At 48.1% G+C, this 24,551-nt stretch overlaps 1 long non-coding RNA gene across 1 annotated transcript; it reads right to left on the reverse strand.

Moving 5' to 3' along the window:
- Positions 1-486: 486 nt before the first annotated feature.
- On the reverse strand, positions 487-24,301 carry LOC147347830 (uncharacterized). Its single transcript, XR_015152815.1, has 5 exons — positions 24,174-24,301; positions 6,763-6,919; positions 5,688-5,896; positions 3,815-3,915; positions 487-716 (listed from the first exon to the last, which is right to left on the reverse strand). It is a non-coding gene; the product is annotated as an uncharacterized LOC147347830 (long non-coding RNA).
- Positions 24,302-24,551: the final 250 nt, after the last annotated feature.

Here is a 24,551-nt window from a genome sequence, read left to right on the forward strand (position 1 = left end):
GGCATCGATGCGGGAATGGTCACCAGGAAGGGTGAGACAGTCTGGTGAAAGCATTTATGGGAAATGAGCTGCGAGCCTTCCCAGCTCCATCAGCCACCCCTCTGCCAGGCTTACTCTCCAGCTTTGCTCTTCCGGGATTACCCCCTTAAACATCAAAAGGGAAGCAGACGCCCGTTTGCGGGCAGTTCACTCCTGTGTTTAGGGGCCACGCTGGCGTTTATAGGTTTATTTCTGCAAGAGCAGGACTTCAGAGGCTCTTTCAGACCACTTAGGGCCTCTCCCCGCCAGAGGGATGGGCTGCCCGCCACAGGAGGGCAGTCCTTGGCTCCGCCCCCTGCTCTGAGGGTTAACCTCCCCAGGAAGGTCTTCATTAAAAAGCCTGAGTAGCAACATGAACTTGAACTTGGTTGACTACTTATCATCATTAAACAAAGGGTCTATAATTCAAATGTGCTTTAAAGAAATGCAGGTACCTGGACATACTTATTAATTCACAAACATTTATTAAAAGAAATGAGAAGGGATCTAATTAACATCATCTCAACACTTCAAACAGTTTCTTATCTGACCATCACATGAACTCTGCTGAGACAGAGTTTCCTATCCCGAGTTATATAGCTGGAAGCTGGTACCTTGACTGGTGAGTGAGGGGACCAGGCTTCACCTCTGCAACCTTGCATTCCTGGCTTGTGATCTCCTTGAACCCATTTCCTTGCCTGGAAAGTGAAGGAGTAAAAATTAGTCAGTTAATAATGCCTACTTTTCAGAGTTAGGGAGAATTGAATGGGATAAATAAATTCCCTGGTGGTTCAGTAGTAAAGAATCTGCATGCTAGGCAGAAGACCCAGATTGGATCCCTGGGTGAGGAAGATCTCTTGGAGAAAGGAATGGCAACCCACTCCAGTATTCTTGCCTGGAGAATTCCATGGACAGAGGAGTCTGGTGGGCTATAGTCCATAGGGTCACAGAGGAGTCAAACACGACTGAACAACTAAACAACAAACAGTAAATCCACAGCATCTGAGACACACTTGTGACGACTGCTTCACTCACAGATGAGGAAACGTGGGCACAGACAGTATTTCCTCAAAGCCAGGCAGCGAGGAGTAATAAGGCTGGTGAGCCTCTGGGTTGAACACCTGAATCTTCCTCTTGTGCCTTTATTTTCCAGGAAATGTGATGGATAAGGCACAGACGCTAACAACGCACCAGCCCATAGTCCACAGTTACGAGTTCTTTCTATTTAATTCATAAAATGTCTCAATCACTATCTAGTCAAACTCTGCTACTTTAAAAATCATTCTTTATTCCAGCTTCTTGAATTAAAAGCATCTCTCATTTCTCTTCACTCTTTCTCACTCAGGATGAATACTCAGCTGGGCATTCTGGAATTTCCAGGGCCATCTCCTTAAAATGCAGTAAGAATTTATCAGCATCTCCAGCCCCCTCACGAACAGGCCTGGAGGAGACCAGAACAAAGAGGGACGGACCTGCCTCCTGGAGTCCTGAGGCCCAAGGGCCGGTCTACCGCCTGGCTGTTGTATCCTCGCAGTTTATTCTGAGTCTTGGGATCCTCAACCATAAACTGGAGATACCTCTTGCCTCACAAGCCCACAGGATCAGATGGAGTAAGTGTTAGTCGCTCAGTCTTTACAATCCCATGGACTGTAGCCCGCCAGGCTCCTCTGTCCGCGGGATTTCCCGGCAAGAGTACTGGAGTGGGTTGCCATTCCCTTCTCCGGGGGATCTTCCCAACCCAGGATCGAGCCCACGGGCCCTGCATTGGCTGACAGACTCTTTACCACTGTGCCACCACGGAGGCCCCCAGAGACAGTAAAGCTTGTTGCAAATTGTAAATTTCTGTGGGATTGTTTTTTACTGCCGAAACCACCCATCCATCACCAGGCAGTTCTTCAAATAAGAGCCAGATCTCTCTCCCGTGGCAAGAATCGTGACTAATATATTCCAGGATGCTTTGCATGTTCCCGGCCTTAAAATAAAACTGCACCCAAACAGGAATGCAGACTCGGTCCTGCATTCTCCAGCTCTCACTGAGTCTCTCCTCTCTGCCGGGCTTCAAGCCCAGTTCTCCGAAAAGACAGGATGAATGGCATTAGTCCACCCTCGGCTCCTTCCCAGTCCAGTTCGAGGAGCCAGACGTTCGCGTAAAGTGGCTTATGCTTTAAGAGGGGAACAACAACCCAAAAGCGTTAGAAAAGCTGAGAGAAGCAGGGGCTACTTTGAGTTTAGTGAGATCAGGAGGAGAAAATGCCTGAGTCCTAACAGTTGGCTCAGCTTTGGCAGGTGAAGGGAAGCCCGTGAGCGCGGCTTGGAGGCAGGAAATGGCAGGGTTTGCAGGGACCTGGGAGGAGCATTTTGACTTGACTGAATCAAAGATCCATCAAGAGCAGAGCTGAGGGAGCTGGAAAGTCAGACGGATGATGTTTTCTAGGAAAGAGGAAAAGGACCCCGCCAGGGTTTACAGAGGACCTGAAGTGGGTGGAAACCGGAGGCAGGCAGAGCTTCGCAGAGGCCGCGGCAACAGCCCAGACCTAAGGACGGCAGCGCCAGGGACCAAGAGACCCTACGGGCGTGTTTAATAGAATCCACACGACTCATCTGAGTAATATAGAAGGTCTGGGACTCTGCAAACTGGTAAGCAAGTCAGGGTTTGTCTCAATGTTGCAAAAGCTCCACAGACTCAGCCATTTGACACATCTGCATTAGACGTGTGCTGGGGGCTGAGGACACAGACTGGGGCGGGCTGGGGGGTGGGCAGGGAGGCGGACCCTAAACATGTACCGCTGTCCAGAAACGAGGGGCCAAGAAACAGGGCGACAGGACAGTGTCCTGAGGCAGGAGACTGCCGCTCAGGTAGGGAGGTGGCGCTGGGCTGAACTCTAAGAGCCAGGGCAGGGCTGGGGAAACAGCCATCTACACAGCTTGGAATCCAAAGAGCCGTGTAGCGTGTTCCCTTTGGACATCAAGACGCCGAGGTCCCAGATTTCCACTGTAGTCGAGGGGTTAAGAATCTGCCTGCCATTGTCTGGGACACAGGTTCAATGCCTGGTCCAGGAAGATTCCACGTGCTGAGGGGCAGCTCAGCCCATGTGCTGCAACTACTGAGCCCATGCACCTTAGAGCCCCGAGCTCTGCAACTGGAGAGTAGCCCCTACTTGCTGCAACTGGAGAAAGGCTGTGTGCAGCAGCAAAGACCCAGTCTCAAAAATAAATAAAGGTATAAAAAGACTCCACGGTCCCTCTGTGGCCCTAACCAGGGCCCAGGCTCCTGTTTTCCATCCTGTAGCTGCTTCACTTGTCTCTTGCGTTTAGTAGACTCTCAACCTCTAATAACTTCTTTTTCCTCCCACAGTGGTCACGGGCCAGTTTCCCATCCCTTCTTCCAAATAGCTGACCTTTGGGTGTCTGGGCTGGGTTTTTATTAAGTTTCTCCCAGAGACCAGCTTCATGGATAACACTGAGCACTATACAGAGTGTCCTAGAAGCTTCTAGACGTTGCATAGTCAAGACCAGTCCGTTGATATATGATAGGATCATAGGCCACTAGGCAATTCTCACAAAAAGGCGAACTTTTCAGTCCAAAAGGTGAGTCCACCCATCCGGTCTGACAAATGCTGTTTCTGGCTTGATTCCTTGTCTGAGACCATTTGCCAAAACCTCTTCATGAATCAGTAGTTAATCTGAGGAGTTCCCAATCAATTCAGTAGTGCATTGGTTCCAGGCATAAGATATCAATTTGATTTGGTTATAAAATGTAATATTCTATAATTCACAGAGGATCTAATCCACATACCATGTGGTTTTGGAAGAAAGACCTCTGGAAAAATTCAGGGTCTTGCAGGATGAACATTTCTCATCTGCTTCCTGATGTCACTCCAGGCCTTTCCATTCACACTGAAAGATAATCATCTATTAAGAGCATTGCCCCTCATTTCAAGAACACTAAGCTTGTTCCCCCTGGTTTACCTGGACTTGGGTTCTCCCGTCCTCTTGCCCTGACTAATCGTCTCAGACCACATGAGGTGGTCCCTGCTCTGTGGTCAAGGGCTGTGAGTGAAAACACCCTGCACACTGTAACCCGGTCGATCTTTCGAAACCTCAGTTTTAGCTCTCGTAACCTGGTGGTGGTTGGTGGTGGTGGTTTAGTCGCTAAGTCATGTCCAGCTCTTGTGACCCCCATAGACTGTAGCCCGCCCTCCTCTGTCCATGGGATTTCCCAGGCACAAATACTGGAGTGGATTGCCATTTCCTACTCCAGGGGATCTTCTGGATTGAACCCATGTCTCCGGCACTGCAGGCAGGTTCTTTACTGTCTGAGACACCAGGAAATCCCCTAACTCCTTCTGTTTCATTGTCTCATTGTGTTCTCATGCATGAGACCATTTAAGCCCACAGAGGTGATTTGTCCAAGACCCAGAATCCCTGTCTACCGAGTGCATCCTGCTCAAATGTTGAGCAGCCCAGCACCCACCACTGTGTATGGTAACGACCCTTGAACATCCACATGGCCTCTCTGCCTGGCTGTCCAGCTTCTTCCCCTCTCCTGTCTCGGCCATCACGTCCAGTGGAGCAAGGATGTCTTGAGTTCTCTGAGCCTGTTGTGACCCAGAGGGCCTTCCCTGGCCTCCTTGGATCTGCCCCACGAGTCATGGGTGGGCTTCAGGGAGACTGAGTACCCCGGGAGGACACATGTGGAATTTGTATTATGTGCTTATGTGAGTCTGTCTGGGTAGGAATCCAAAGTTTTCATTAGCTTCTCAAAGAAGTCAGTGGTGCCTCCCCTCCAAAAAAAGTGTTAAAATTCATTTTCACACTGGTTTCCTTCCCCAGAGTGTCCCGTCCACTCCTCCTGACCTGTGATGTAATGTTGCTTTGTCATTTCTCTTCAGAACTTAAAACCAAATACTGACATCAGGACTCAGATTTCCCTTCCCACAACGGTTTATTGTTCTCTTCTTTCCAAGTATTCACTCAAAGGGGAGAAGCCAGAGTATTCCTAGGGTGGCCTTTACACATACAACTAATATGTGAGAACCCATTCCAGCTGACCACACCTTGTCTGTAAACCTTAATCATTCCCCGTGGAGGAGATTTAAATCCCCACTTGGCTCAAGGGCTTCCCAGGCGGTGCTAGTGGTAAAGAATCAGCCCGCCGACGCAGGAGCCACAGGAGACCCGGGTTCAATCCCTGAGTTGGGAAGATCCCCTGGAGGAGGGCATGGCAACCCATTCTAGTGCCTGGAAAATCCCATGGACAGAAGAGCCTGGGGGCTACAGTCCACGGGGTCTCCAAGAGTCAGGCACTACTTAGTGACTAAACAACAAAACGATAACACAGACGCATTTGGGGCGTCACCAGTGGAGGGGTCCCCCTAGGTAGAAGCCTAGGAGGCTGGTAAACATCCTCCAGTATACAGGGCGGCCCCACAATAGAGAAGCATCTGGACCATAGCATCAACTTTGCCGGGGCTGAGGATCTCTGCTGTAGAGCCAGCTGTTCCCATCCTTCCTGCCAGCTCAGCTTTCACCTCCGCCAAGTGCCCACAGCCCCTTCTCCCCTCCTGTTCGTTCCCAGACACTCAAAGTGCCCGTTCCCCCGAGTGTGGCTCTCCAGTGACACTCTTCAGTCTTCGCAGGCTGTGAAGTCAACAAGGATAAATTTATACCTGATCCATCCGCGCTCTCTCAGAGGCCAGCCTGGAGCTTCGTGCCCTGGGCAAGGGCACTCAGATACGGGTCACCTGCATGCAGGGGAATGCCCTCATCTGCCTCTTCTCCCAGATGTCAGTTCCGAGGAATCCGGAAGACAGGAGTTCTCACTTCAGAGGGGGACCCGCCAGCCGTGTCTGGAAGAGACTCAGGCAGCACCAAGCCTCTACCAGCCGCAGGAGAGGAGCCAGCAGAAAAAGAGATGAGGCAACATGGCGAGAAATAAGATTCTGTGCGCAAACAGAGGCTCCCCACAAAACACTGAGATCAGGAAAGACATGTGGGTGGGTGGGCGCTTGACCAGACTTAGAAGCGAGTCAGGGCCACTGCTACCCTCACTAGTAACCTCTGCTACCCCGAGTCCCAGTCCTAGCAGAGCAGAAACCGGGAGTTTGGGGGCAGCCACACCCGGGGGCTGGGCTGGCTCCCAGCAGAGGGGCCCAGGCCAGCCCTGGGCCGGAGCACAGACGTGCCAACTGGTAACTCAGCTTTCTCTCTGCAAGTCCCTGAGCTGTGCAGGAGGCTGAGTGTCCCGCAGGCCTGGGAAACTCAGCATCTAAAGAAATAGGCTCAGTTATGTCCAGCTCCTGCCCCTCCTCCCGAGCGCTCAGAGCAGGCGCTCTGCTGGATCTCAGCTTTACCTGCCTGGAGGCTGAGATGGCAACACGGTCTGTGGAGTCCCGGTTCTGAACCCCTGAGAACAGGCAAGGGGAGCTGCCAGGCCCCTTGTGAAAGGACTGATTGGAGACAGGTGGGGACGAAAAAGAAGCTGCTCAAAGCTGCAGTCAGAGCCCAAACCCACAGAGCATTTGGCGAGCGCTTCCCAGCCCCGTCAAGTCCTCTGGGGGGCATCTGTCACTCTGCCAACCTGATGGGCCTCATGATTAATAAAGCAGGGTCCCCTCAGCCAGGCCAGGCCCCCCCTCCCCTGCCCCATCCAAACCTCTGCTCCCACGTGCCGTTATTTGCGCCCAGTCCTGGGCCGATGCGGGGAGAGAGAGAGAGACGAAAGGAGCCTGCTGTCTGCCTCACCTGGATGCTGGCGGCTGCAGCAGAGACAGGGGAGGGCAGAGTCCAGACGGGGAGGGCTGCTGAGGGCCCCCGCTCCCACTCTAGGCGCCAAACTGGCCTCCAGACTGGAACTCTGAACCAGCCACACACACAAGCCACATGTGTGCTTTGCAAGTTCCTAGTAGCCACATTGAAAACACATACCAAGAAATTAGCTTTAATATTACATTTAATCCGATATATCCCCAACATTATCATGCTTGGTATCCCAAACATGTAATCAATATAAATAGTGAGATGGATAATTCACATTCCTTTTATCAGATCAAATCTTTGAAATTCAGTGTATTTTTCGACATTTACAGACTCTCTCCATCGGACCCAGTCACGTTCCCTGCTCGCCTGCAGGGCGGGTCTAGAATGATTCGGCACTTTTGGAAAGCACCAGTCAATGCCCCAGGCACGAAGGTATCATGTGTGTGTGTGTGTGTGTGTGTGTGTGTGTGTGTGCTCAGCTGCCCGGTCACGTCCGACTCTTTGCGACCCCATGGACTGTAGCCCCCGCCCCAGGCTCCTCGGTCCATGGGATTCTCCAGGCAAGAATATTGGAGCGGGTACCCATGCCCTTCTCTAGCGGATCTTCCTGACCCAGGAATCGAACCCTCATCTCCTGCATTGGCAGGTGGATTCTTTGCCACTGTGCCATCTGGAAAGCCCAAGGTGTCATATATATAATGGTGCTAAAATAGCGCCTGAAACCATGAGATGGGAATTGTTTAATTTACTAGAATTTCCCACAAGGGGCGCAGATACCACGTGCGGTTGGGAGACTCGCTTTGGGAAGCTCACTGGGGAAAGAATGGGGGTAAGAGTTGGAGGTGGGTCAGCGGCACAGAGAATGTTAGGGTGATTATAGGAGAAGCCTGAGCTCCAGCCTTTCAGGGGCTCCCCGGACACCTGAAACCAAAAGGAACCACGAGAGGGGACTCAGGGAGAAGGACCTGCCGCGACTCCTTTATTATTGGAAGAATTGTAACCGCACCAGTGGCCAGTGAGAGGACACTGAAGACACTGAGCCCCTCACGTGAAAGGACATCTTGTCGTGGCCAAAATATCATTTTTTTATATTAGGATATCCTAATAAAGAATTTTGAGGTGGGAGAGAAAAGCAGGACTGAGTGGAATCGCTTGGAGGAGCTGATCTCTATTTAGTAAGTGCGAAGGGAAAATACGACAGAGTTGCCATTGTCTTTACTAGGTAGCAGCATTATGGGCAACGGCACCCACTCCAGTGCCCTCGCCTGGAAAACCCCACGGATGGAGGGGCCTGGTGGGCTGCAGTCCATGGGGTCGCTAAGAGTCGGACACGACTGAGCGACTTCCCTTTCACTTTTCACTGTCGTGCATTGGAGAAGGAAATGGCAACCCACTCCAGTGTTCTTGCCTGGAGAGTCCCAGGGACGGGGGAGCCTGGTGGGCTGCCGTCTACGGGGTCGCACAGAGTCAGACATGACTGAAGCGACTTAGCAGCAGAAGCTGCATTATGGGTGATTTTTCTGGACTTTCCAATGCTGTTCTGATAAACATGTGTTACTCTGGATCTAGAAAGAAGAGCTAGAATGAACAACAAAATCCAAGGACTCGCTTCCCGGAATCCCCTTCTTGTGTAAGTGCTCAGTCACGCGCGGGTGCTGCAGCGTGCATGTCTGTGCGGGTGTGCAAGTGTGCGTGGGCATGCGTGTCCACGGTGTACACGTGTCCTTCTGAGCCTGGTCCCTACTACCACTCAGCACATCTGGCAAGAGGCAGCTACTTCCACTGGAACATAATAGTTTCCTTGGATTCTGTTAATTGGCTGAAATAATCTTTCTGTGGCCATTCTGGATTCATTTCTAATCCCCAGATCCCCAAGTGCTAGTTCAGAGACTGCATCTTTGGCAAATGCTTCCAGCGAAGTGTAGAATTGTTTGCCCCCGCACTTTATGCATAAATAAGACAATAAATCACCTCTCATCTCCATGCCCTCAATACAGAGGCAAAGAACGCGAGGTGATTTGCAGCAGAACCTGAAGCTGCATCGCAGCCCTGCATCTCATCACAGCAGGCTGAGTGCACAGCTGTTCAGAGGGTCATGTTCCAACTGCCTGATTCATGTTAGAGGGGAAGGGGAGAAAGACAGCTGACAGTAAATTGAGAGCAGAGATTTTAACCTATTCAGGAATAAAAATCCCAAGTGATGATTAAAAGAACCTTGAATCATTAAATACTTACAGTTGCAACCTATTCGGCTAGGACACATATGCCCAGAGGGTCAGTTTAGAAAACAAAAATCATATATTGTGGGAACTCTTTTTTTCCAGCAATACGGCAGTTGTGGCAACCCATAAGAAAAGCACGTCCTAAAAACTCTGGGTTAGCTCTCTGGGCAAATGCACCCAGTGAAAAAGAGTTAAAAACCTGGCTTAAAAGAACAGTAGGAGGTGAGTGAATGATGTGGTATCTTATTTCCACATATGTACACACACACACATGCGCGATGGAATATGATTCATCCGTAAGAAAAGAAATCTTGCATTTGCAGCAGCATGGAAGGGCACCGGGGGCCTTGTGCTGCGTGAAATGAGCCTGACCCGCTTGCCTGCGCTCAGTCCGGTCCGACTCTGTGTGACCATGTGGACTGAAGCACACCAGGCTCCTCTGTCCGTGGGATTCTCCAAGCAGGAATACTGGAGTGGGCTGCCATTTCCTTCTCTGGGGGATCTTCCTGACTGAGGGATGGAGCCCTCCTCTCTCGTGTCTCCTGCACTGGCAGGCAGATTCTTTACCACTAGCATCACTTGGGAAGCCAAAGAAGTCAGACGGAGAAACACAAAAGCTGTGTGCCCTCACATGTGAGATCTTGAAAACCAACAAAGAGCGCATGGACGTAGCGCCCGGATCAGCGATTCCCAGAGGCGGAGGCAGGAGGGCGGGAGCGAATGTGAGTAAAGGGCCAGAAGGCACAAATCCCCAGTTATAGAATAAATAAAGCATGGGGCCGTGACGTACAGCATGGTGACTATAGTAATAATACTGTGTCACATTCTTGAAAGTTGCTCGGAGAGTAAAATTTAAAAGTCCGCTTGAGTGGGAAATGGCAACCCACTCCAGTATTCTTGCCTGGAAAATTCTGTGGACAGAGGAGCCTGGCGGGCTACAGTCCATGGAGTCTCAAAGAATCAGACACGACTGAGCACAAGCAAGGGCCCACCCTCAATACAGGGTGATCTCATCTCAAAATCCACGATCACACGTGCAAAGATTGTTTTTCCAAATAAGATCACCTTTTCTTGTTATGGGGGTTACCACTTCTGCATACCTTTGTGGACACTATTAAACCTGCTGCAATCTGGTAAAAATAAATAAATAAATATCCTCAGCACAAGAAAAAAAAAAATGTTTTTTAACTATATGTGAGGATGGATGACACCAGAGGCCAGGGGCGGTGGCCGGGAGGAGCAACCCCACCTTCAAGGAGCAGTGGCTGAGCAGGCGCAGGAGGGCCTAGAGGAGCCATTCCACGTTCAAGGTCAGAAGGGGCAGCGGTGAGGAGATACCCCTCGTCCAAGGTAAGGAGCAGCAGCTGCGCTTTGCTGGAGCAGCCGTGAAGAGATACCCCACGTCCAAGGTAAGAGAAACCCAAATAAGACGGTAGGTGTTGCAAGAGGGCATCGGAGGACAGACACACTGAAACCATACTCACAGAAAACTAGTCAGTCTAATCACACTAGGACCACAGCCTTGTCTAACTCAATGAAACTAAGCCGTGCCCTTGGGGCCACCCAAGACAGGCGGGTCATGGAGGAGAGATCTGACAGAATGTGGTCAGTAAGTGCCCAATATGCTTCTTCTATGAAGACCTACAAGACCTTTTAGAACTAACACCCAAAAAAGATAACCTTTTCATTATAGGGGACTGGAATGCAAAAGTAGGAAGTCAAGAAACACCTGGAGTAACAGGCAAATTTGGCCTTGGAATACGGAATGAAGCAGGGCAAAGACTAATAGAGTTTTGCCAAGAAAATGCACTGGTCATAGCAAACACCCTCTTTCAACAACACAAGAGAAGACTCTACACATGGACATCACCAGATGGTCAACACCGAAATCAGATTGATTATATTCTTTGCAGCCAAAGATGGAGAAGCTCTATACAGTCAACAAAAACAAGGCTAGGAGCTGACTGTGGCTCAGATCATGAACTCCTTATTGCCAAATTCAGACTGAAATTGAACCAAGTAGGAAAAACCACTAGACCATTCCGGTATGACCTAAATCAAATCCCTTATGATTATGCAGTGGAAGTGAGAAATAGATTTAAGGGACTAGATCTGATAGATAGAGTGCCTGATGAGCTATGGAATGAGGTTCATGACATTGTACAGGAGACAGGGATCAAGACCATCCCCATGGAAAAGAAATGCAAAAAAAGCAAAATGGCTGTCTGGGGAGGCCTTACAAATAGCTGTGAAAAGAAGAGAAGAGAAAAGGAAAGATATAAGCATCTGAATGCAGAGTTCCAAAGAATAGCGAGAAGAGATAAGAAAGCCTTCCCCAGCGATCGATGCAAAGAAATAGAGGAAAACAACAGAATGGGAAAGACTAGAGATCTCGCCAAGAAAATTAGAGATACCAAGGGAACATTTCATGCAAAGATGGGCTCGATAAAGTACAGAAATGGTATGGACCTAACAGAAGCAGAAGATACTAAGAAGAGATGGCAAGAATACACAGAAGAACTGTACAAAAAAGATCTTCACGACCCAGATAATCACAATGGTGTGATCACTGACCTAGAGCCAGACATCCTGGAATGTGAAGTCAAGTGGGCCTTAGAAAGTATCACTACGAACAAAGCTAGTGGAGGTGATGGAATTCCAGTTGAGCTATTCCAAATCCTGAAAGATGGTGCTGTGAAAGTGCTGCACTCAATATGCCAGCAAATTTGGAAAACTCAGCAGTGGCCACAGGACTGGAAAAGGTCAGTTTTCATTCCAAACCCAAAGAAAGGCAATGCCGAAGAATGCTCAAACTACTGCACAATTGCACTCATCTCACACGCTAGTAAAGTAATGCTCAAAATTCTCCAAGCCAGGCTTCAGCAATATGTGAACCGCGAACTTCCAGTTGTTCAAGCAGGTTTTAGAAAAGGCAGAGGAACCAGAGACCAAATTGCCAACATCCGCTGGATCATGGAAAAAGCAAGAGAGTTCCAGAAAAACATCTATTTCTGCTTTATTGACTATGCCAGAGCCTTTGACTGTGTGGATCACAATAAACTTTAGAAAATTCTGAAAGAGATGGGAATACCAGACCACCTGACCTGCCTCTTGAGAAATTTGTATGCAGGTCAGGAAGCAACTGTTAGAACTGGACATGGAACAACAGACTGGTTCCAAATAGGCAAAAGAGTACGTCAAGGCTGTATATTGTCACCCTGCTTATTTAACCTATATGCAGAGTACATCATGAGAAATCCTGGGCTGGAAGAAGCACAAGCTGGAATCAAGATTGCTGGGAGAAATATCAATAACCTCAGATATGCAGATGACACCACCCTTACGGCAGAAAGTGAAGAGGAACTAAAAAGCTTCTTGATGAAGGTGAAAGAGGAGAGTGAAAAAGTTGGCTTAAAACTCAACTTTCAGAAAACAAAGATCATGGCATCTGGTCCCATCATTTCATGGGAAATAGATGGGAAAACAGTGGAAACAGTGTCAGACTTTATTTTTTGGGGCTCCAAAATCACTGCAGATGGTGACTGCAGCCATGAAATTAAAAGACGCTTACTCCTTGGAAGGAAAGTTATGACCAACCTAGATAGCATATTCAAAAGCAGAGACATTACTTTGCCAACAAAGGTCCATCTAGTCAAGGCTATGGTTTTTCCTGTGGACATCTATGGATGTGAGAGTTGGACTGTGAAGAAGGCTGAGCGCCGAAGAATTGATGCTTTTGAACTGTGGTGTTGGAGAAGACTCTTGAGAGTCCCTTGGACTGCAAGGAGATCCAATCAGTCCATTCTGAAGGAGATCAGCCCTGGGATTTCTTTGGAAGGAATGATGCTAAAGCTGAAACTCCAGTACTTTGGCCACCTCATGCGAAGAGTTGACTCATTGGAAAAGACTCTGATGCTGAGAGGGATTGGGGGCAGGAGGAGAAGGGGACAAGAGAGGATGAGATGGCTGGATGGCATCACTGACTCGATGGACGTGAGTCTGAGTGAACTCCGGGAGTTGGTGATGGACAGGGAGGCCTGGCATGCTGCGATTCATGGGGTCGCAAAGAGTCGGGCACGATTGAGCGACTGAAATGAACTGAACTGAACTGAACTGAGGATGGACGCTAACGACTTATTTTGGTAATCACTTCTCAATGTTATGTTGCATACCTGGAACTAACATAATGTTACATATAAATTATATCTCAATAAAAAATAAAAAAAAACTAGAAAAGAATAAGAAATTAAATACAAATAAAATAGAAGGGAGGGAATAATAAAGGTAAGAGCAGGAAGCAATGAACTACAAAACAAATGAGCAGGAGAGAAAACCCACAAAGTCAAAGGTTGGTTCTTTGGAGACTCCTGGTGGCTCAGCGGTAAAGAATCTGCCTGCAATGCAGGAGATGCAGGGGATGCCTGTTCATTCCCTGGGTTGGGACGATCCCCTGGAGAAGGAAATGGCAACCCACTCCAGTATTCTTGCCTGGGAAATCCCGTGGACGGAGGAGCCTGGTGGGCTACAGTCCATGGGGTCGCAAAGAGTCAGACATGACGTAGCAACCAAACAATAATGAAATTGAAAACCCCCAAGTCGGACTTATCAAGAATAAGAGAGAAAGATGAAGGGAGAGAACATAAACGGACAATGTCAAGATTCAATATGTATTAAAAAGATAATAACAGGATATTATAAACAATTTTATGCCAATACGTTTGCAACAGAGATGAAATGGAAAAAGCTCTCGAAAAGCACAACTTACTAAAATTGTCATCAAAAAATAGAAAAGGGCCTCTGGATCTGTGAAAGAAACTGAATCCATAGTTAAAAACCTTTCCACAAAGAGAAGTCTAGTCCCGAGCGAGACTGCTCGTAATCCCCCCTGCCTCTCTCACACACACGCTTTCAGAACAAGACTGCTCGTGAATCCCCCCTGCCTCTCTCACACACACGCTTTCAGAAAACAGGTAGCACGGGAATACGTTCCAGCTCGTTTTACAAGGGCTTGATGCCGTGATCTGTCGAAGATATAATAGGAAAGTAAAATTATAGGCCAATTTCTGTCAGACTAAGATGTAAAAATTCAAAACTGAATAGGAACAAATCAAACCCAGCAAGTGTAGTTTATTCCAGGAGGGCAAGATTGATTTAACATTCAAGAATCGTCAGTTCACCACATTAACAGAATGAGGGACACACACAAGCATCTCAATAGATCCAGAAAACGTATTTGATAAAATTTCATACTCATTTATAATAAAAATTTTAAAAGAACTTAGCAAACTAGACCTAGAAGAACATATTTCCTTAATCTGGTAAAGAGAAAATTCAAAAGCCTGCCGCCAATAATATACATAAACTTGAAATATGGAGCACTTTCCCCTGACCCTCAGACTGAACCAAACAAGGACGGCCACAATCATTGCTTCTTTCGACTGTGTCGGTTATATTAGTCTCTGTAAAGTGGCCAGAAAAATAAAAGGTATAAACTTTCTGTAAAATTTTTTTTAAAAAGGCAAAATAATGACTGTGTACATAAAATGCTGAAAACCGTCCACAAACTCTCAGAATCAGTGGCTGAATTTAGCAAGGCTATTTCATACACGGTTAATATACAGAAGTCCAATCAGGTGTTCTAGAAGGTGGCTCAAAGTCTAGCTAACCTTGACCTTACCTTCTCCACCCAGCTGATGTTAGTGGAGACGGAAGCATGGCTGCAGCCACCTCCACGTTCATTGCAGGAGGATGAGGGGGTGCCCCCAGAGCAGGCACAAGTCCTTTGTCTAGAGAAGCAAGTCTTCAGGGAGTTGTTGGTTATGAACAGAAGACCCAAGGTGCTGGCTGCAGTGGGGAATTCCGGTAAGAGAAACTGAAGTTCTGTGTATTGTAATATGAAAGGCTAGTCCCCGTGAAGTGGATAATGATCTACTTTTGAATACCTTTCAGCTCCTGGAAAAAGGTCAACAGAGGGCATAGAAAGGACCCTGGCTGTAAGTGGACCCCAGAAATGTGCTGAGAGGCAGGGCCTGAGGAGTATTTTGAGTTGTGTCCTAATTTGCATCTTAACTCCTCTCTAGTAACCAAGGAAATGGCAACCCACTCCAGTGTTCTTGCCTGGAGAATCCCAGGGACGGGGGATCCTGGTGGGCTGTGCCATCTATGGGGTCGCACAGAGTCGGACACGACTGAAGCGACTTAGCAGCAGCAGCAGCAGTAACCACCAGTGGTTTCAGCAAACGTTTATTAGCTGTTAATTAGGGGCTGGTTTATTTTGGCACTTTCTTAGGAAACAAAGGAAGGCTAGGATGGTGCTGGCAGGTGAATTGTCCACAGGAAGACCGGAGGCGGTAAAGAGGTGGGAGGAGCCAGGGAGAGAACCCGGCTGCCAGCGTGGCCAGGACCAGCTGATGCCCGAAGACCACGGCTGATATGCGTTCGCTGGGAACCCTCAGAAACACTTAGGAGGGGACTGAACTTACTGAAACCAAATGTGGGGTGTGGACTTGAGTTATTCTATTCAGTTAGCAAGAGAATAGTCACCTCTCAGTTATCTGCAGATTCGGGGACATTCAGGTTACATTGAATTACTGTACTGATAATAAGTAACATTCATGGCAAAATAAAACACTATTTAGTTTGCAAAGAATTTCTGTTTGCTATATCATTTCATAGATGATTCATTACATGTAAGTTTCCAAACCTATCCCGATATTTGGAAGAGAATGTATTTTCCCTGAACAGTGCATGTAAAAACATTTAAACAGACCCTAGCACCATCTTAGAATAGAGTTACACAGTTATTCGTCCAGGACTAGCTCAGGTGGTAAAGAATCTTCCTACGATGCCAGAGACCTGGGTTTGATTCCTGGGTTGGGAAGATCCCCTGGAGAAGGAAATGGCAATCCACACCAGTATTCTTGCCTGGAAAATACCATGGACAGAGGAGCCTGGCGTGACCCCCACGGGGTCACAAGAGTCAGACACGACTTAACGACTAAACCGCCACCGCCACACAGTTATTCATTACAATTAGTAAGTAATTCATTCTCTGTACAATAAAGCCAACCTCCCAACCCATTTGAAATAAGACTTTGACTACCCCGAGCTCTTCAGCAGCATCATTTTTGGGAGCCGGTTGACCCTCCCTTGTGGCTTAGCCAGGGGGCCTCTGAGCCTCCTCCTCTCAGATGTCAGGATGCGTGGAAATGGGGTAGAGAGGATAAAAAAGAGCCTCCGAAAGACTCGTGTGTCAGATGAAGTAAATACTCTGCTTCCACCGCAAGGACTAACCTGAAAAGATGGCAACGGAAACGGAGGTCCTGATGGTGACGAGAGCAGAGTCAGCAGGAATGGTGTTTGCTGCACCCGTGAATAACCTCGCCTGGCTTTTCTTCCCCTGAACCAGCGGGCACCAACCTTTTTGCCACCAGGGATCAGTTTCTTGGAAGACAATTTTTCCACGAGACTGGGGAGCACAGGATGGTTTCAGAATGACTCCAGCACCGGACACCTACTATGTACTTGGTTTCTATTATTACTGCATCAGCTCCTCCTCAGGTCATCAGGTGTTAGATCACAGAGCCTATGGACCCCCAACCTAACAGAAGCTAATCAGTCAGTCCTCTCTTCCTCAACCAAGCGTTGACCTCGTATTCCCAGGTGGCGCTAGTGGTAAAGAACCTGCCTGCCAATGCAGCAGACATAAGAGATGTGGGTTCGACCCCTGAGTTGGGAAGATCCCCTGAAGGAGGGCATGGCAACCCACTCCAGTGTTCTTGCCTGAATAATCCCCATAGACAGAGGAGCCTGGCGGGCTACAGTCCGTGGGGTCGCAAAGAGTGGGATGTGACTGATAGAGCATGCACACACGTGCATTAACTACATTAACCATGAAAGCATTTACAAAGTTCAGCCAAGGCGGCCACAGCAAGCCAGCAAGAAGCTCTGCACCGTGAACAAGGGATCAGGCTGCAGACATTCTTCTGGAGGACAAGGCTAGTGCCACAGTATCATTTTTTTAAGTTAAAAACAAGACTGCTTTATACTAATATAGAAAGAATATGCTTCCAAAATTTGCTTTATTCATTAAAAAAAAAACTGGCAGAATCGCAAAGCTCATTCAAAGAGAACTGGAAAGACTGAGTCCTGAACGATATAACGCTGTAATAAGACTGTTCAGTTAGACATAAAACAGGTTTTCTGTCTGCAGGGCAACGAACCCAAGACTTCTGTCACTATCATTGCTAAAGAAGAAAGAAAATGTGTCCCTCCCGGACACACACAATCATCTCCAGCTTATAAATCTCCACGTCGACATCTAATTTCTAACGTCTGTTGTTGTTGTTTAGTCACTAAGTCGTGTCCGGTTCTTTTGCGATTCCCATGGATAGGCTCCTCTGTCCATGGGATTTCCCAGAGAAGAATACTGGAGTGGGTTGCCATTCCCTTCCCCGGGGATCTTCCCAACCCAGGAATCAAACCCATGTCTCCTGTACTGCAGGCAGATTCTCTACCCCTGAGCACCTGGGAAGTGCTTCTAACACCTAACCAGTCGTAGAAAGTAAGTGAGACAGGAATGACTCCCTTTAGACGATGCTTGAAAATGACGATCAAAGGACACGGTCATCCTTTCGCTTATCCAATGTGGGGGTATTTTTTTTAAGACTTAGGATACACAGGACAATGAATAAAATAAGCGTTCGGTGCGTGGCTGTAAGAATTTAGCCCTTTCACCTGCGTCCTGCAGCACGCTGCCCTGGCACTTCTGTACTTACTGGTGTGTTTTTTAAATGACTGATTTCTACAACAAGCATAGAGACCCCAGGGCTGTCTTGCTCCCCAGAAGGAAGGATCTTTATGGAAACATCTGAACTGCCTTCCTTTGCTATCACGACATCTTCAAGGCTCTACCGGAAGGTGCACAAGGTTCAGAGCATTCAGACTTTCCCCTTAACCAGTGAAATCTAAAGAACTTGATGGTCATGTCTTTCAAAAAAAAATACAGAAATAGATCTTCAAGAAAACAGGTCAGGCCAACTCAGAAGGGGAGAAAAAAAAAACCTTATCCTTGGGAGGAACAGTTAGTTCATTTGACTTTTTCTAAGAACTTTGGCCTTGGGGCAGCCTCGGGAGGTGTGCCCACACACACTGGGCTGTCTGCCGCTGGACAAGTCAGGGCCATTATGATGTTCCTGGGGAAGTGCCATGATGCTCACAGTGGGGGTCTCTCCCCTGCTCAGACCCCGAGCCAGAAAGGGCCGTAACACTGCATCCTGACCACACAGCTCATCAGGGAAGGAGAGAAACTGTAGGTCTGCAGCCATAACGTCTTGTAGGGAGGTCTGGAGCCAAGCAAAGGCTGCTGTAAAAGCCAACAAATGACAACTTGGCTCGCAGAGACTGCTTCGTGTCCAGGCTGGTTTGGAATCTTCCATCAGAGGCCACGAATGCCAGCAATGTTGGTAGTGGTGGTCACTTCACCTAAACAGATGTCCTGGGCCCTGTGGGGGCTGTGGCGGGCTGGAGACCGCCTCTTCCCTTGGCAGTGGGAAATTGCTACCCAGGGCCTCTCCCTGTGACCATGTGGGAACAGTGGGCTGGTGTTGCCAAAGCTTCTGGTGTTTTTTAAGCTGGAAACTCAATGTGTGTGTGCAATCTCTTAGTTTCAACTTTGATTCCTTTTTTTTTTTTCCCCCTGAATGTTAAGGAAAAGCGAAGAAAACACACCTCTGAGCCAGGAGGTAGTGCCCTCTGCAGGGATGGTTCCCTTTCTCTCAGAACCAGCATCCCCAGTGGTCCCTAAACACCCTGCTTCCAGACCATCTGGTCCCCATCCCCAGTACCTCATCGGCAGAGTATTTTTCTGTCTTGCCTCTTTGGGTGGAAGATGCTCAGGCAAACTTTTTTGGTATAATTTTATGCATTTATTTTTACTTTTTTGGCTGTGCTGGGTCTTTGCTGCTGCCCGGCTTTCTCACGTCGCTGTGAGGGGGTCTGCTCTCCAGCTGTGATGCACTGGCTTCTCATCGCGGTGGCTGCTCTTGTTGTCAAGCATGGACTGGAGGGTGCTTGGGCCTCAGTCGTTCAGCACTCGGGCTCAGCAGTTGTGGCTCCTGGACTCTAGAGCACCGGCTTCAGGAGCTATGGCGGACGGGTTTAGTTGCTCCAAGGCACGTGGATTCTTCCCGGAACAGGGATCGAAGCTGTGTCCCCTGCATCGGCAGGCAGATTCCTTAACCACCGAGCCACCAAGGAAGCCCTCAGGCAAACTTCTGATTCAGTCCCTCCTAAGGTTTGCCTTTCAAATCATCTTTCTTTGCTTGATCTCCTGAAGCCTTTGGATGAGTAATGTTTTACCTCTACATTTGACCTTTGGCATCCAGAGAACACACCCTAATTTGAGCCTGGCATCCCACTACTGCTTGTTGAACAAAGATTCTGGGCTAATGTGTGAGAAAGAGACAGAGAGACAGAGGCAGGGTGTTGAGGGGCTGGGGCACTGGAGGAATTAGTAATAAGAATATTGAATTGAGTTCAGAGAAATGGGTTTTTTCCAAAACACAGGCTGGGATATGAACAGCGCGGGACGCTGAGGACTTGAACCTGACAAACCACGACTGTTTCTTAGCCTCACTGCATGACACTTCCCAGCAGTGGCTTCTCAGCCCTGGCCGCACATGACGACTCAGGAAGCCTTTATTTATAACATAGAAATCACTGGGCACCACCCCCAAAAATTCTGATTCAATTGTCTGGACTATATGACTTGGCTTCAGTACTTTTTAAAAGTTCTCCACTGATCTTAATGCGCAACAGGGTTACGAACCACGGAATGGGGAAAAGTCCCTGAGCCTTGCCAACTGAAAACTGGCACTCGCCCTCAGCCTCTGCAAGGATTAGGTCACGAGGGGCTGAGACCACTGACCTTCAACACGCCCTGAAAGGAGTTCAGGGCAGAGATCAGGAACGAGGCACCCTGTGCTCCAGGGAAAACTGGCAGAACAGGCCTTCAGAGAGTTGTATATTTTCAGGAGAAGCTTTTACGAGCCGTTTCTTGCATCTCCTCATATCTAGAAAAGCACTGAGATCACTGGTGGAGACCCCCGCTCCTGTGACCGGCAGCAAGCAGTGCTTGCCTGCACCCACCCGCTCTTCACCAGAGTCCTGTACATCACTGATCCTTCCCCCACCTTCTGGAGCACTTTGCCAGAACCATCCGAAACGCCGTGTCCTTGGCTAGAGTCCTCGTTTTGCCCCAGAGGAAACAGCATGCTGGTTCGGAAGGCAGATTTTCAAGCCAGCTTCAGAGTGAGCTTCGGTTCTGCCTGCACAGCTCTGTGACCTTGGCCAACATGCCTGGGATATCTGAGGCTCACTCAGTCATGGAAACACAGAGGCGAGTGCCGACCTCACGGGGCTGTGTGAGATGAAGCACTGTTGGTAAAGTGCTTGGTAAGTGTACACCGAATTACGGCTGTTATTATTATCAGCAGGGCTGAGGGAGAATTTGCTGACCATTCATTATTTAACAATATTTTAAATAATCTTGTCATTTAAAAATAACATGCTAAGCATCCATATAAAATCTGACCCCGTAAAATGTGTGCTTTCTAAAAGTATGGTCTTGACAAACCATTTTGACAATGACAGAAACTACAGTCCCACAACTCCTTCAAGAGCTGTCACGTGGACACCTGAGAGTAAGCCCTTCCCACTCCCAGTAACGTGTGCTGGGAAGCAGCAGAAAATGAAATGTTCTTGGCTATTATGTACATGACTCACTATTGAGCCATCCTAGCAACAACCCAAGTGCAAATTCAAACAGTAGTGAAATGCCTTTATGGTTTATCAAACTGGCAAAAACTCTTTTTTTCAACAGCACCACAAAGAAATTTTGAGTTTTATGCACTCATGATATGATAGCAAATTGGTGCGCAATTCTTACAGAAAAATTTAGTCATGTTTATCAAAAGCTTTAAAAATATGGATATGTTTCAGTTCAAAGATTTCACTTCTAGGGATTAATCCTAAAGGAAAAGTATTCAGAGATCCATGAAGTTTCACATACAATCATCTTTATTGCAATGCTATTTAAGATAGTGGGAAGGTTGGAAAACAACTTAAATGCCAATTAAAATTTCAGTAAACTATGGTGCATCTCTATAATGAATTCGGCACCATCTATCATTTCTAAACCATGCTTTCCAAGGTTTCCAAATGGAAAAGGAAAATGCCCAGCAAACACTGTAAGTAATACACAGACATCCAGATAGAAAAAAAATAGGGTAAAAATCCAAAATGCTCATCATGATTATCTTTGGGTGGTGGGATTGAGAGACTTCTGCATTTTTCCGAATTTTCTAAAATAAACTGACATCACTGTCTTCATTAGCATATTCTGTAATCTCTCACCCCCTCCATTTAATATTTAATCCATTTTATGCAAAGCTGAGAATTACAAGAGCAGAGGCGAGAGTGTGTGTGTAGGTGTGTGTGTGTGTGTGTGTGTCGCAGAACCTGGAGCGCGAAGGTGCTGGGAATAGGATCTCCCAGTGGTTCTGTAACTGGGCTGCACCTTACGATCATCTGGGGGAAATCCATAAATCCCAGTGCACAAGCTCCTCCCCCTCCCTAAACCAAGTGAATCAGAGTCTCTGGGGTGGGGCAGGCAGCAGCGCTTTTTAAAACTCCCCAAGTGACCCACACATGCAGCCCATGTAACCATAGTTGTCTCTCCCGAGTCATCCAACTTTCTCTTGGATTGTCGCCAACACTATAAAACCATGCCTTACCACCCCCCACACCTGCTTTAGAACTTCTCTTTGGACAGAGTTGAGACCAGGGTGATAGACTGCGTTCTTTTCATTCCCCCTGGAGTGGCTTTGCTCTTCTCGCGGCTTATTTTAATACATCACAGAGCAGCCGGGTGAGCACAGACTGGCCTCCTAAAGTCATTCGCTTGGCCCTGAAGTGAGAATGATGATGTGCTCCAGCTCCTGTGTACCTCACTGTGCTCTTCTTTGGGGCGATCATCTGTGTGCTTCGGGGGGCAAGCCCCTGAGGGTGGGCTCGCATTTGACACCTGGCCCCTCCCAGCACTGTGCATCCTGCCTTGGCACACACTCTACATATGGCCCTCCAACATTTCTCGGGTCTTTCACTTCCACTAAATAGAAACGTTTTAAATGTTAACACGCTTTTCCGCTGCCTCTGTATTTTGTTCACATTTCTAGAGCAATTCCGAGACAAACATCTCCTCCGCCTCCTGTGGTTTTTACCACATTCTGCTTGACACACTGCCTCTCGAGAATGCTCCCTCTGGGTTTGGTTTCCGTGGAAATCTGTCTCTGGTGGAGACAAGTGTCTTTGCCAAAGGTGAACCATCAAGGCTCGTTGCCTCTGTGTGAACAAGTCACCGAAGGACTTGGAGTTGGGCGGGAGTGGCCCCAGCCCCCGGGGAAGCCGACACACTCCATGCCCGTACAACCCCGCACACTCAACCCAAGACAGAAGCAAGCTAACAGGGTCACCTTGTCACCCGGAATCAAGCGTGCCGACTTCACACGCTCCTGGCCCAGAACACTTGCTTTTCCGGGAGGGAAGATGGGAAGGGGACACTGGAGGAGACAGGCCTGGCCCACCCCGAGGCGAGATAGGTGGGGCTGTTATTCAGAGCAAAGGCTGGGGTGCAGTCCTAGCCATGTCCACAAGGTGTCACAGTCATTCTACAGAACAGGGGTCCCCAACCTCTAGGATCTAATGCCTGACGATCTGAGGTGAAGCTGATGTAGTAATAATAATAGTAGACGTGACAAGCACAATACCTGGAATCTTCTGAACCATCTGGAAACCAGCCCCCACCCTGGTCCATGGGAAAATTGTCTTCCACGAAACCGGTCCCTGGTGCCCAAAGTGTTGGGGACCTTTGCTATAGAAGGTTATTCCTCATCATCTTCATGAGAAAAAAACGCGCTAGTGCACAGTCTTCCAAGACGCAAGGAGACTCAGAAAACCCAGGGATGTTGGTATGGAGAAGGAAGCTGCGACAGCACAGACAGAGGCCACGCAGACGGAGCCCCCGGTCCGCCTAGAACACACTGCGGTTCAGAAGGAGCCAGGTTTAAGAGGCAGCGCCAAAGATGCACCTGGATTCACTGCTGACAGGATCGGCGCCTGGTAGGGATGTTATAACAGCGTCTTAACTTTTAGGTGCTTTCATCTGTGGCTTTAAATATGCATGCATTCTTAAAACTAACTCCCCAACCTAATAACTCATTCTTTCTCACGCAAATAATCAAAAACATTTGGAAATAAACTGTCGGAGGAGGCAGGGACAAGAGCACATGCCCAGCTGTATTTCAGGATTCTCAGAGATCATCCCAGACCGCAGTAGAAACGTCCATCTCTGAGCTCTTCTAGTTGCTTTGACCACAGCGGCAAACATTTCGATAAACCGCTCTGATTACACAGAGATATTCTCTGAAACCACTTAATAAACACATATGAGCTTCTACCTACCTATACACACGCCACGTGCAAGACACTGGGGAATCGAAGATAAAGAATATTGGGGACCTCCTTTCCAGGAACTCAAAATCTAGGCGTTGAGACAGTTTTATAACCAAAGATGCTGGTAGTGGTGGGACCATCAGCTACGGGAGTGAGATATCTACCCCTCCCCCAGAGGGGGAAACACGACGGGTACCCTGAGTGCTAGTTATGAGTAGTAGCTCCTCCCAAGCAAGAAAGTACAAGAGCTGCCCCTAATTGGGGAAATATCCTAGGAGGGAAAAACACTTTGTAAGTGATGCCAAGATCCATAGGTTTCAGTCTAACAAGAGGGCTTCTGCTGCTCTCCTAAAGCTGTTACTGTGCCCCAAGCAAGCCGAGAAGTAGGACCAGCAGAACCCGAACCAGTTGGCTCTCATTGTCCAGCCACCGCGGACCATTTGAGGCCTGAGCATTGCAGCAAGTCAGGAGGGTAAAGTTTGGAAATCACAACTCTGTTAAGCACCACATCAGTGTTAACCTATAACAATAAAAGTCAGTTATTTTTGATACAGGTGCGGGGAAGAATTGCAATTTGGGGTATGCAACTGGGGCAAGCCTCCTGCAAGTCTGATAAAGCAAAAAGAGAGGAAACTTTTAAAATGTTTTTTATATTTCACTTACTTTTTTGGTCATGCAGTTCAACATGTGGGATCTTAGTTCCCTATCCAGGAATGGAACCCATGCCCCTGGCGTTGGAAGCACAGAGTCTTAACCATTGGCCACCAGGAAAATCCAGAGGAAGACTTGTTTATAAAAGAGAAGAGGAGTTAGGAGGGGCTGTTGTTAATAAAGAGTCCATTGGAGGAAGCCGAGAGTTTTAAGTGTGGTGGCTTTCCACTGGCTGCGTTCTGACAGTGTGTCATTGGCTGAGCTGTTGCCAGGCGAGAAAATCTTCCTTCCTGCTGGGTAGTAGAGCAGTACTGCCTCCTGCTTGTGGAGCAGGCACCTCTCTTCCCGGTGGGATCCGTATTGACAAAGAGGGTTAGGTGGTTGAGAGCT

The sequence above is a fragment of the Bos grunniens genome, chromosome 23 (genome assembly GCF_055505025.1).
Source record: "Bos grunniens cultivar Pamir isolate PY7600 chromosome 23, Bosgru_T2T1.0, whole genome shotgun sequence".
NCBI classification, from domain to species: Eukaryota; Metazoa; Chordata; class Mammalia; order Artiodactyla; family Bovidae; genus Bos; species Bos grunniens.